The sequence below is a fragment of the Triturus cristatus genome, chromosome 7 (genome assembly GCF_964204655.1).
Source record: "Triturus cristatus chromosome 7, aTriCri1.1, whole genome shotgun sequence".
NCBI classification, from domain to species: domain Eukaryota; kingdom Metazoa; phylum Chordata; class Amphibia; order Caudata; family Salamandridae; genus Triturus; species Triturus cristatus.
The window spans coordinates 217,138,622-217,151,088 of record NC_140590.1 but is presented as its reverse complement, the minus strand read 5'-3'; the positions used below and the strand labels follow the sequence as shown (position 1 = coordinate 217,151,088).

Here is a 12,467-nt window from a genome sequence, read left to right as displayed (position 1 = left end):
AGGTGAGAAAGTGCAGTCTGTGAACAAAGCAGTTAATAAACACTTTGAGGGTCCTTCTGCAACGTATGTGAATTTTCTTTTCAATGGAAAGTGCTTCAGATGTGCAAGCAGTTCACATCTAGCCAACAAGACTTACCCAGAAAATTCTGTTGAGTGTGGCAGTTGCGGAACGATGGGCCACAATGCTAAATACTGCAAGACCAAACAAAAAACTAAGCAAGTGAAGGAAGTGAACTTGGAGGATGACGAAAGCAATTGTGATTATGATGATTTGCATTGCGGGGAGGTAGTTATCCAGGTAGAATAAAACAAGGATAAGGCCCCATTGACACAGACCTAGTCAATGATGAGTCTATTCAGATGCTTTTTTATTCCGGGCCAAGATTTCGTTAGTTGTAAAGGACTTTTACTGGGCAAAGTTAGAGGGCAAATGTAAACATTTTAAGCTGGATATCAATCCTTCGGCTTAAAATGGCCAACCCATAAAGCTATTAGAGAATTTCTTGGGTGAGTTTGATTATAAAAGTCACTTAGGTGCCGGGAAAATGTATGTCTCATGCAAAGTGGCCAGTATATTAAGCTGATCCCATCAGAAAGATCTCAATGTTCTGCTTGACTCCAATAATGAGCCTAGCTTTATCTTAAAAGAAATGATGCCACGCAAAGAGGTGAAGCTTATTAGGAGACATATTGAGGGGAGCATGTGGTTGATGTGTGCAACCTGAGTAAAGAAGGGTATCATTTGGTAGAATGTTTGCGGAACGATTTCAAGGAAGTCGTTAGTGACAAATTGGGGTATCTCTCTGATTATACTCATAAGATTGTGCGCTTAAGGCCAAAGCCACACCCGAAGCATGCAAAATGAGAGCAGTGCTGTTGGCTCTGAAGGAGCCCAAATTTAGAAAGCAACGAAAAAGAAAATTATTTTGGTGTTAGACATGCCACCTCAATAACTAAGGTGAAGGTGGGGGATACAGTGAAGGTAAATATCCTCAAAAGGGTGGCATCACAAAGTTCTCCTCACCATACAAGGTTGTTAAGTTGTTTCTCAATGCAGTTACATTGGAGGACAACTGCATTTGAATCTAAGCAGGATTGCTTTCATTACCCATGGTTCCTCTAGTCACCACATTCCTCAATGGGAGAATGTGCATTGCCCATATCTAAGGGGAAGTAAAAGATGTTGGTGCATCCTAGTTTTATGAAGGATTATGTTAAGGGATGTATGATATACAACTTATCTGCATATATTCCTTTTCTCTCTATGTTTAGTATTAGGGTTAAGATGCGTGGTCTCGTAGTGTCTCTGCTGTGTAAGTAACTTCTTAGTATAAGCCTTAGTTTGTAGAGACTCAGAATGTAAAATAAAAAATCCTGCTCTGAGAAGGTTGCTAGAGTTGCAATGTCTGTGAGTGGGTTATCAGTTGGCAGCCTTCGTGGGTGGGCCGTCTCTCTGTGTTTCTCTGTATTAAAATAAACTATCGTAGTACATCTACTGATGTCTCTAGTCGTGCTTCTCTTCAAACCCCTCATCAGAAAAGTTAGCTTGAATCTAGTGGCATAGGGGGTGCAGTACCGAAGTCTGGGCATACCTTTCCCACTAAGGGCGCCCATAGCAACACAAAAGGGTGATGGACAGAATGCTGGACATTGTCAAATATTCGCCCCAGTCACAGATCTGGATTAAATCCATCATCTTTCTGCTCACTATGCCACCCCAGTTTGGATTTATGCAAATCAGTCTTGACCCTGTTCCCCACAGTAACAGTCCAGCCTGAAATTCCAGGCCAGGTCCTCCCTGGACCAGAATTCATTTTTTAGTGAACTCCCTGTATGAGTGTGTTACAACATGGGTTTTAAACAGGACCTAACGTTATCAGTGCAGTGCCTGTACATCCTAAAGTAACATATTATTTTAAAAATATAAAAAATACATTAATAAATCAATACTTGAAGTCATTCCTTTGTAAAGGTCAATGGAATTCCACGCATGTGGCAAACCCATTGCAACTCCATATTTTTGGAGATGACCATCATTTGCATGATATTCCCCCAGATTTGTACCCCTTTCTTCTGAACTTTTTTTTGCTGACCATAGGCATCTGTGCCTTCCTCCCCTGATTGTGGTTTTTCATAGTTAAATTGGCATACACCTATTTGGCATATTTAATTTACATATAAGTCCCAACTATATGGTACCACATGTATGTAGGGCCTGTAAACTAAATGCTTCAAGTGGTCAACAACATTCATTGTGCTACTTGCTTTAGTAGCACAGTAAAACACGCCTCTAGGCCTGCGCCTGCAGAATGTGTGCATTTTTTAAACTACCATTTCTACCTGGCAAAATAAACATTTTACCAGACCTTAACCTTACATTTAATACTTTTAAGTCACCTCTGAGGTAGGCCTTGAAAGCAGCTTATGACAGAGTGCACGGCATTTAAAAAGAAGGGCATTTATATTTATTGTATTACATATCCTGGCAGTGAAAAACCTACAAAGTTATTTTGTGACAAGGCTAGCACTCCCATAGGAACACACCGCGTCACATTATAAAAAATACAATGCTTTACTTCACTTTGGGTACTAAAATTACAACAGAAACAACCAATATACCTAGAGAGGATAGGGTATATAATAATAGAGAATCCCACTAGGTTTCATTTTGTAACATACATCAAAAACACTTTTTGATTGGTGGTTGGAACAATCACATATAAATCAATATGGAAATAGACCTGTATCCAGTGCTCAAAATCAATATATTCATATATTTATATATGAATATATGTATATGTGATTTATAAGAAAATGTCAAGAACAGACAGTGTACACATGGATCTGAAAGAACTAACAATGGTGCTCTGTGAAATAAAGTGATCACACAGTGCAAGTGGGTGCAGTGATAAGGAAAACATAAAAGGTGATCATAGAAAGGGTAGTAGATAGTCTAGTGGCGTGTTACAGATTTGATACACCAACTTATTTTCATAACAAATTCGAAAAAAAAAATAGAATGTTTTTATGCTCACAAATATTAAAGGTTTTCAGACCCACTTGCACTGTGTGATCACTTAATTTTACCTTTCTGTAGTAGTTACAGGTCTCTTTCTACATTGATTTATATGTGACTGTGCAAAACGACATTCAAAAACTACAAGTTTCCCTAAACCCATTGAATATGCATGAGGGTATCTTATTTGAGGCCTAAAGATATTTGAGTTTATCACTTTAATCCTGTTGAAACTACATTGGCTCCTCATCCAAGCCCACATCACTGGCTTTCCAGCAAAATCAAAATAAGAAGCTAGACAGGTAGGCTTAATTTCCAGCATCAATCTCATGCAAAAGACATCTCTGGATTTCTCAGAATTCTCCTCAACAGAAAGCAGCATCACTGTATTTACCAGCCTTTATCTGTACAGGAAATAACATCACTGCATTTTAACACATCCTCAACCTTTAAAGGCCTGTCCATCAGGGCATTCTTCACCAGGGCAATCCAAGCTAAGAGCCACTAAGACACAGAGCAGCCTGTAAGGATTTTGTTTGGACCTGAATGTCTTGGGGCTAGAACCACTGTTATAATGATAAGGAAACCATCATCATGTGTTTTTCAAACACATCTATAAACACCAATCTCATTTTTCAGGTCTCACCTAAGCAGTGCTCATGCGCTGCTTTGGAGGAAACCTCTTGAAATCGATTCGGTTTTTCGCCCAAAAACGTGCACCCATTGCATTGCTTTCAATGGTGACGCGTGCACGTTTGGTGAGTCCCTTGCGGAGTGAGCTTTGAAACCATCTGTTTGTAATTAACTTGCAAACAGATGGTGGCAAAGCTCGCTCCCGCAAGGGAAACAGGCGCAGTCCCACTCCTCTCTTCTCTCCCCCCTGCTGCCTCCTCCTCTCCTCCTCTCCTCCTCTCCTTGTCAAACTTGTTTTTTTCTTCCCTCTATCTCTCCATAGCGCTCACTGTGAGCCTCTCGCTCTGCCTCGTCTGTCTTTCAATTCCTTCTGTCTCTCGTTCACTGTATTTGTTATCTAAAGAGTTTTCCTGATGCAATACGCACCCTTGTTGGATTCCTCTGTGGCACCGAGCCTCAGCCTTGCACATAAGGCGTGCCGGCGACTAATTACTAGATTCATTCCCACGCCAGCGTCTTCAAACACATAGAAGTGTCCCCATAATTTCCGCATAAAGACACAGTCACGCCTCGTCCTCTCAAGAGCCCGGCTTGATATTTCTGAGCCTCCCGGGATAACACAGTTCCCTCAGTGACATTGGCTGCGTGCCTCTGACGTCACGTACTTGTGAAGCAAAGACCATGCTTTTCCCCGCCCCTCCCGCTGACGCCCGCGCTTCCCCAAATGTTTACCTTCTTTGCCTGACTGCTGCTTTACACTGAGATCTCAAAACCACAGCGACCCCCAAACAAAGCGCTCTTCACGTGCGTCCGGTGCAGGATTGGGAGCCCGGAATCTGCAATGGGTAATGCAGTCTTTCATCCTCTCGAGTTACATGAAACAACAGCAGCCGTTGTGATCTTGGGCACACACACGGAACAGCTGGGACCCTGTTTCTTATAGGCAAAGACCACATACAGTGCATAAACCTAATGTAATAATGAACATTATAACCGTTTTGCTTCGGGAGTGGTTTTAATGCACAAAGAACACATAGACCTGAACCAAGTGCAAGCATTGCTCATAGTTAATGTACAGAATGAATATTCCAACCAGCCTCTGGTGGAATGTGTTCATCCATCCGAGGGGAACCCCTGTGCGTCTGGGTCCTGCAGGTGTCCCTGTCACCTTTATCCTGATGAGAAGGGACTTGGACACCCCATTCCTTTCAGTGACGGTTGATGCCAGTTTAGCCGCTGAACCGAAGTACATCACTTTCCTGGGGTAAGTGCGCACCCCTCAGCTTCCAAAATATTTGCTTTCAGTGTTTGGTGTACCACCATCATGACGCCTTCTGGCCACTTTAGAGCTTTCGAGACCTCGAGCGCCAGACGAGAACAAGGGGTAACTATAAGACTTCTTCATAATCTGTGTGTAGAGCCAAATACCATATTACCAGACTGATTGTGGATAAACCCACAACACCAGGTGATGCCCACAGCTCCAATTTCTTAGAATGGGCGTGGCTAAAACCGAAAGGATTAAATATGGGTACTGGTACAAAATCTGGAAAACATGCACAAAAAGCATTGGCATAGCCAATAGGTCTTGCCTTTGGGACATTATAAGTGTTTAGCCATGCAACAGTTGATGTTGCACCAGGATATTGTGCTGCATAATCACATACTAACAAGGTCCCAAAGGCGAGACCTATTGGGTATGCCAATGCTTGTTATACTTTGTAGTCCTGATGACATACTCTGTACTTGCACACGTAACTCCTCCAACGTCCACCACCATTTATCTTTACTTCTGCTTAGTACTGCACTAATAATCTTGCCGTCACCTTCCCCATCAGACATGCCACTCCTCCACATAAGGGTAACAGAATGTAACCTTCTGCGCCTTCATGAAAATCCATCTAGCAGAAATCCAAGAAGAACTAATCAGCCTACACAGACACTTCCAGCAGCAACAAATGTTAACACCGTTCTCAACATCTACAAAACCACTCTAAAGAAACACAAAGGTTGTTATTTTCCTTAGAAAATATGAGCTTCCAAGCCTAAGTGCTATACAAAGACTGGAGCACCACCATTCAGCCATCACCTTAGGTAGATCCTCCTGCAACAACATCGCAATCAACTGAGCAATCAACAGGAGTAAGGCACTCTTTAAGGCTGTGAAACAGTGTGCCTACTACACCAGGTGTCTGCAGGGAGAATCTCTCATACTCTTCTCTACTTATTAAATATCTTTCTTATCAATTGACCCTTCCCAGATTGCGTCAAGACCCTTCTGCTGAAACCTGTTCCAGCTCGCCATGACAGCCTATGTCCTATAATCCACCTTCCATTTGCTGAAAAAATCATCACAAAGGCCCATCAGCAAGAATGACTTACATTAAAACTATTAAAGAGGTTCAGATGACACTGCAGTATTGAAAAAGCCACGCTCTAAGTAGTCAACAACACCCTTTTCCTCAAAAACAGAAAATAATCTTGCCTCTAGGTCCTTCTAGATCCTTCTAGATCTTTTCCCGTTGTTTTGGCCATTGATCCACACCCTAAAAACTCAAATGGGCTCCACTGGCACAATTCTACAGTGGTGCACATCCTTCCTCACCAACCATTAGAAACTTGTTCAGCTAGGAATTACCAGATCCTGGATTCTCTCTGTCACCTGCGGAGTGCAGGGGTCAATCCAGTCAACTCTAATGTTCAACCTTTATATGGAACTTTGGGGTTTCATCATTGCAGACAGCAACATCAGGATTCAGCAGCATGGTGAATGGCACCCAACTCCATCTTACAATCTCCTACAGCAACCATATGCAAAGATTCAAAGTCTTTCTCAAATGCATCTAAACCTGGATGCCAACAAACTAACTCATACTAAACCCCACAAAGATTGAATTGCACCAGTTTGCCAACAATGCCAAACATTGTCTGGTTCAGCACTGGTTCAACAACTTAAAACTAACAGGCTTCACTCTCCAACTGCAGACCAGGCTATAACAATTAGATGTACCCTCGACTGTCGCCTCTCACTCGAAGAAAATATTACCAAGAAAACTGATACAGCCTGGTTCCAACTTTTTCTGAAACTATTTCTCTGAGGAGAAGTTTTCAGAAAAACAGTTCAAGGTCACCAATCTAGAAGTAGGCAACACCCTTCCCACTAGCACAAAGAGACCACCCTTTCTGGAAAAACATCCTTTATTTAGCAGCATGGCTCATCTAGAAGGTGAAGAAATCTGACCACATGACCCTCGTAGTAAAGCCTCCATTATGGCTCTTCCCTGCAGGTAAACCTGGTAGTGCATATGACCGGGATTCCGTTGCGGTCAGCTTCAAATCATACCTACGACCCAGTCTGTTGTGACAATTGACTACCATTGCCCCTTTTTACCTTTTTGAGACTTTCTTTTACTGAAATCATGAATAATGTATATCTATGGTTCCTCTTATTGGATTTTTGTTGTTTTGGTGTCATTTTTCTCATTAAACTATTGTCTATTGGTATACCTTTCATTGAGACTTTTTATTGTGCTGTGATGTACTGTATTTGTACGGCTTTGGAACTTATAAACTTTATAGACAAGCATGTCTGCTCTGTGTTCTGTGTATGTAAGTTGTGGTTTGGATGGTTATGAATGAAATGTGTATGTGAATGTGTGCTGTTGTGTGCAGTATGTTTGTGGTTGTTGGTTGAGGGACAGATCAAGACATATGTTAAAAATGGTTTCTATATGATTGTATAATTTCAAAAAATCAACTTTAAGAGATCTGTATTCGATCTAAATTAAATGTATTATATTGAAAAAGAAGTGTGCACTCTACATGGATGAAGAGCATTTTGTATGTACTAAAAGATTTTTTTTATATGACCATATTCTTTTTTCCCAAAACAAAAAAAAAAAGTAACGATGTTTGTTTGTGAATCAGACTTATGTGTAGTAAATTAAGTTTGGGTCAGCCCATGAGAGCTTTACAAGTCAGTATAGAAGAAATACTGGCCAACTGGGTGTCTCTTCCTTCACAAAAACAATCTTCCCCGCAAAGCAGGCACCATTGCAACATGACGCAAGGGTGTCTGCGTTGGCGTACTGTTGCTGTTTGAGCACCGGTACGAGGGAGAAGGACAGGAATATATATCTTGTCTATACAGCACATTCCTGCTCTTTTATTTTGACGCATGGCAGCGCAGCAGGAAGGCTTGCTGTGCTGCCGTGTGTCAAAATATAGTAAATATAGTAAATGAGGCCACCGGTATTTATTTAAAACCGGGGCACAAAAATCAAATTTTCTGGGCCAAGTACCTGCTCTGTCTATTGATGCTAAGTATATGGGCAATTATCCCTGACCATTCACTTAAGCAGCTGATCTCAGCAGTGGGTCCTTCCTTTTGGACTTCTTCAATAAACCTACTTTGGGCTCTCTACTGCCACCTCTCATCGTGGTCTTTCAGCCATACCCCAGGACTACAGGAGGTCACACGGTGGTGTTTCCCTGAAATGTTTGGAAATGCCCTCAAGCCCAAGAGCTTGTGTATATTCTCAACATTTTCCTAAGACCCATTCACATGATGGAAATGATTGGATGTTTACTTCCTAATGGCAGGAGTAAAGTTCTTCCAAGTGTGAGACACCGGACCTTCGTCAAAAGTCTCTACAGTAATGTGCAAGCCTTTTTATATCATCACTTTCGATACAGACTTCGGGGCAGATTTACAAGAAAGTGTCTCAGTGCGGAACGCAAGCCATTTGCCTGTGCCACACTGAGTCACTTTCAAAACACAGGGATGTGACATATTTACAACAATTTGTCGCATCTCTAGGCTTACCCCTGCGCTGGCACACAAACTGCTGCCCTGCGCCGGTGCAGGAACCCTTGCACCCTGGTTCAAGGATGCCTACGTCGTGGGGAGATCATTTTTGTTCAGGAAGGGTTCCCTTCCTGCACAAAAACAATCCGATATGCAGTTTTTCAACTTTTATGTGTGCTGCATTAGCACACATAGAAGTTGAAAAACGTCACAGTTTCAATGATTGTTTATGTGCAGGAAGGGACCCTTCCTGTACATAAACAATCATTAGAGGTGATTTCCTCTTGCACAATGCAGCACGTATAAAAAGAGGAAATGAAAATTAGGAGAAATGAAAACATTCCTCCTCGTTGCACCTGGAGGCGTAGTATTCACATGCATTTCCAGATTTATGATTCATCGTAAATCTGGAAATGTGTCTGGTTCCATGGGTGTTGCATGGGAACACCGACACCCATGAAACAACCCTTTCACTCAAAGTGCTGCGTGCAAAGGGGCCATATTTAAAAGGACAGGAAAAGTCACGCAGGGTGGGGTTTCCAGTCCTTGTAAATATGGAGCAGTAAAATGCGCCACGAAAAAAAGTGGCTTGTAAAACTGCCCCTTCATCTTTTGATTCTTTTTCAGAATACTCTTCTTTGTGGGTGCAGCTAAACTCTGCATTCTTTTAAGCAGAGTGGCCCCACGCCCGTATTTTTATAGGCATAGCTGTTACTTCATTATGGAATATTCTTTCTACACATTTAAAGTCGTACAAATATTAATGCACACTTCCCCTAACAATAAGCTGGATCTACTGGTTTTTACCAGTGCTTATTATCCTCTCATTCACTTCATAGAGGCGTACATTACTGTGAAACTCTTGCCATCCATGCAGCTGGCCAGCGCCCCCCACTTCTCCCCTGTCCAGGGATATAAAGATGTTTACCTACCCACAGCTCGCGTTCACAGCTGCAAATAATGTATTGGGTACAAATTGACCGATCACAAAAACCTGTTTTAGAATTCCAGCATGCCTTGTTACCTGTCGCTGTTTTTTACCCTGGGCACTGATGAAAGAAGTATCTAACACATGCTCCGAGGCCATTGTAAACGAGTTCATTTCTTCAATCTGCTCCAAGTTGTGCCTTTTTATATTGCAAGCATTTGCAAAAACCTCATTTCTACACCATATTGGTGTTTGGAATGTGTAAAACATTATGTTGGTGTCAGGAATTTTCAGAATTATTAGACTACCCGCGGTACCTGTATTGTTAATACATATTTACATCACACATATTTAGACTACACCATTACACCAATCATGCAAGAGAAGGAAACATCAGGGGCAAAGAGATGCAGGTGGTGTGTGCGAGAATTACTAAATATACCGACAACCTACCTGTCTATGAAACTTCCAAAATCCGGCTTCCAGATAATGTGACTGCTGTTCGTTCGGTCTGTGAAGCTGTGCAGAAGTGTTTCAGGGACTGATTCAGGGAGGGGCTGCAATAATGCACTTTGCAGTGCCAGGCAACGCGTGGGGGGTTCTAACAGCGAGATTGTTTGCTCACAATGCAAAACAGAACACCCGCAGACTTCAGAGAATGACAAATAGAGGTCCTAGTAGTGCTGGGTGCACTGTTTGTTCTACAAGGGAGGGGAACACACGCTTTTTGTGGAACTTAGATAACATCAGAACAGCATTAATGTTTGCCCCAGGACATTTTTTCCTGAATACACAGCAGTCAAATGATTAGTTAAAAGGTTATTTCGTTTTAAACAATGCACAAGACACACAGTGTAGGGGGAGAAAGACGTATAGAAGATTTGGCATGTGAGAATTTATTTGGGATTCTGGTAAGGATCACAAACATTTCTACCACCCAGGGATCCCACACTTCTCTGAGTTAAAATAGCACTCCACTTCTCTCACTATGTCTAACACCAGCCACAGGAAAGCTTGAGACATTACATTTAGTCATCTAAAGTGACCATTTCGGCATTGTTGCTAGCTGCAGTATTGGGCCTGCCCTCTGTTGCCACCCAGGGAAACTTACTAAACCTAGCAACTTCAAAGAAATATACACACTTTGAGGGAGCTTTACCAAATCTCCATGCAACGCAACGCAGCCCCATGCGGCTGCGCTGCGCGACAGGGAGGGAGCAGGAGGGCGCCATATTTTCAAAGATATGGCTCTCTCCACCCCTTTCCCTTGCACTGGCGCTGATTACAGTTGTGGTGCGCTACCCACACACCTTAGCCTCAGCATAGGTTTTGTACAGGATTCCTGTGCAAAATACTATGCCTAGACACAAGGAAAAGCTTTTCCCACTTTGTATGTGTGCTGTACAGTGCAGCACGCATGTAAAGTCAGAAAAGGAAGGAGAAAATAAATAATTTCTCCTTCCTTGCGCCTAGTTCAAAAGGGCGCATTTTTCTCACGCTAAACCCAATCTACTGTATTTGGTCAATTTTGCTTGGAGTGAGAAACCTTGGGCTGTTGCATGGGAACACTCATGCACCACTCTTGACATGCCCCCATGGCGCAAAGTAATGCGAAGCAGCGCCATGCGCTGCTTCACATTAGTTCTACGTTATTTCCAGCGCTAAACAAGTTTGGAAAAACACATTTTCCCCCGTTTTGCGCCACTTTTGCGATGCAAAAATGGCGCAAAATCTTAGTAAATCTCCCCCAAAATGCTCTAAAACGCACCGTGGAGACATCAAATCTCCACTACCAAAATGTTAATGTGGCCCCATGGCAGCTGAAACCCAAGGAAACCTACTCACCTCAGATACTTCTGAAAACCAGATAAACAGGAAATTCAGGATGAGCGACTTGCATGCATCCCACAAGATTTTCTTACCCAGAGGCCATGTACACCTAAAACTTTGGCTCAAATAAAACACTATCCTCATATTTCTGTAAGGGGACATTTCAGAATCTACAGGAATCCACAAACTTCCAATCACTTAGTGTTCTTACATTTCTCCAGATAAAAGTGTGCCCCACTTGCTTGCTGAGCCTATACCCCATGATAAGAAAAGAACCACATCATGTTTTTTTAGAAATCACTGGCATCCAGTAGGCTTTGCCAGTGGGAAAATCCTTCAATCCTCTAATCGCCCCTGGGAAGGGGGGCGTGCAGAGAGACTGTGAGGCTATAGGGGTGGGGGTTCGGCCGAATGGAGGGCCAGGCCAACCTCACACCTTCTGTATTTTTTACCCTGGTGCCTAACAGAGTTTAAACCCCTACCCCAGGGAGAGCACCGAAATTGGATGAGAAACTCTACAAAACGATGTTGTGCACTGTTCGATCAGGCTTTTCCTGCGTGTTAATTGCGATTCTCCTATTAACATGACCAGAGATTCTGGATTTCATTAAAGACACGGAGGCTAACATTATGCTTACACTTTTAATTGCGTCACCAAGCAGCCGCATACAACATAAAGGAAGTATTCCAAATAGAACATTAACAACAATAAAATGCATGAGCCCACAGTATTCTGCCTCTTTTAAATTGCGAGAGAAAAACAAGATAAGTTCATTAAAATCCTTGTAATTGAAGAAAACGTCTTGTTGAAACGTAGGACGTCGTAGAAGGAAGGACAACGAAGATGGAGAAGAAGAAAAACTCTAATCCAATCTGCAAAAGAGAGAGAATAAGTGCAAGTAAAACAAGAGCAAGAGACTGATGTCAAAGAACAATGTATAAAAAGCATGAAATATGTCGAGTCAACAATATCATAAAGAAATGAATAATAAACATTAGAATAATTTCAATAGAAGCATAACAACCTCCAAAGGGAAAGAGGAGGGGGGGATAATGTTAGCCTCCGTGTCTTTAATGAAATCCAGATTCTCTGGTCATGTTAATAGGAGAATCGCAATTTCATTACAAGACCGGAGGCTACCATTATGCTTATTGGTAGCTTTGTAATACTACATCAGACACATGCGGAATAGGTTTACAGTAATGGTGAGCAAAGGTCTGAGCATTAGACCAATCAGCAGCCTTGAGGATAT

General features: G+C 42.2%; 1 protein-coding gene across 1 annotated transcript in view; it reads right to left on the bottom strand.

Moving 5' to 3' along the window:
• LOC146809253 (otogelin-like protein) overlaps positions 1 to 9,967 on the bottom strand; it is a 67,913-nt gene extending 57,946 nt beyond the window's left edge. Inside the window, exon 1 of the mRNA XM_085616077.1 lies at positions 9,838 to 9,967. The gene's annotated coding sequence lies outside the window, so the exon portion shown is untranslated. The remainder of the gene's footprint in view (positions 1 to 9,837) is intronic.
• Positions 9,968 to 12,467: the final 2,500 nt, after the last annotated feature.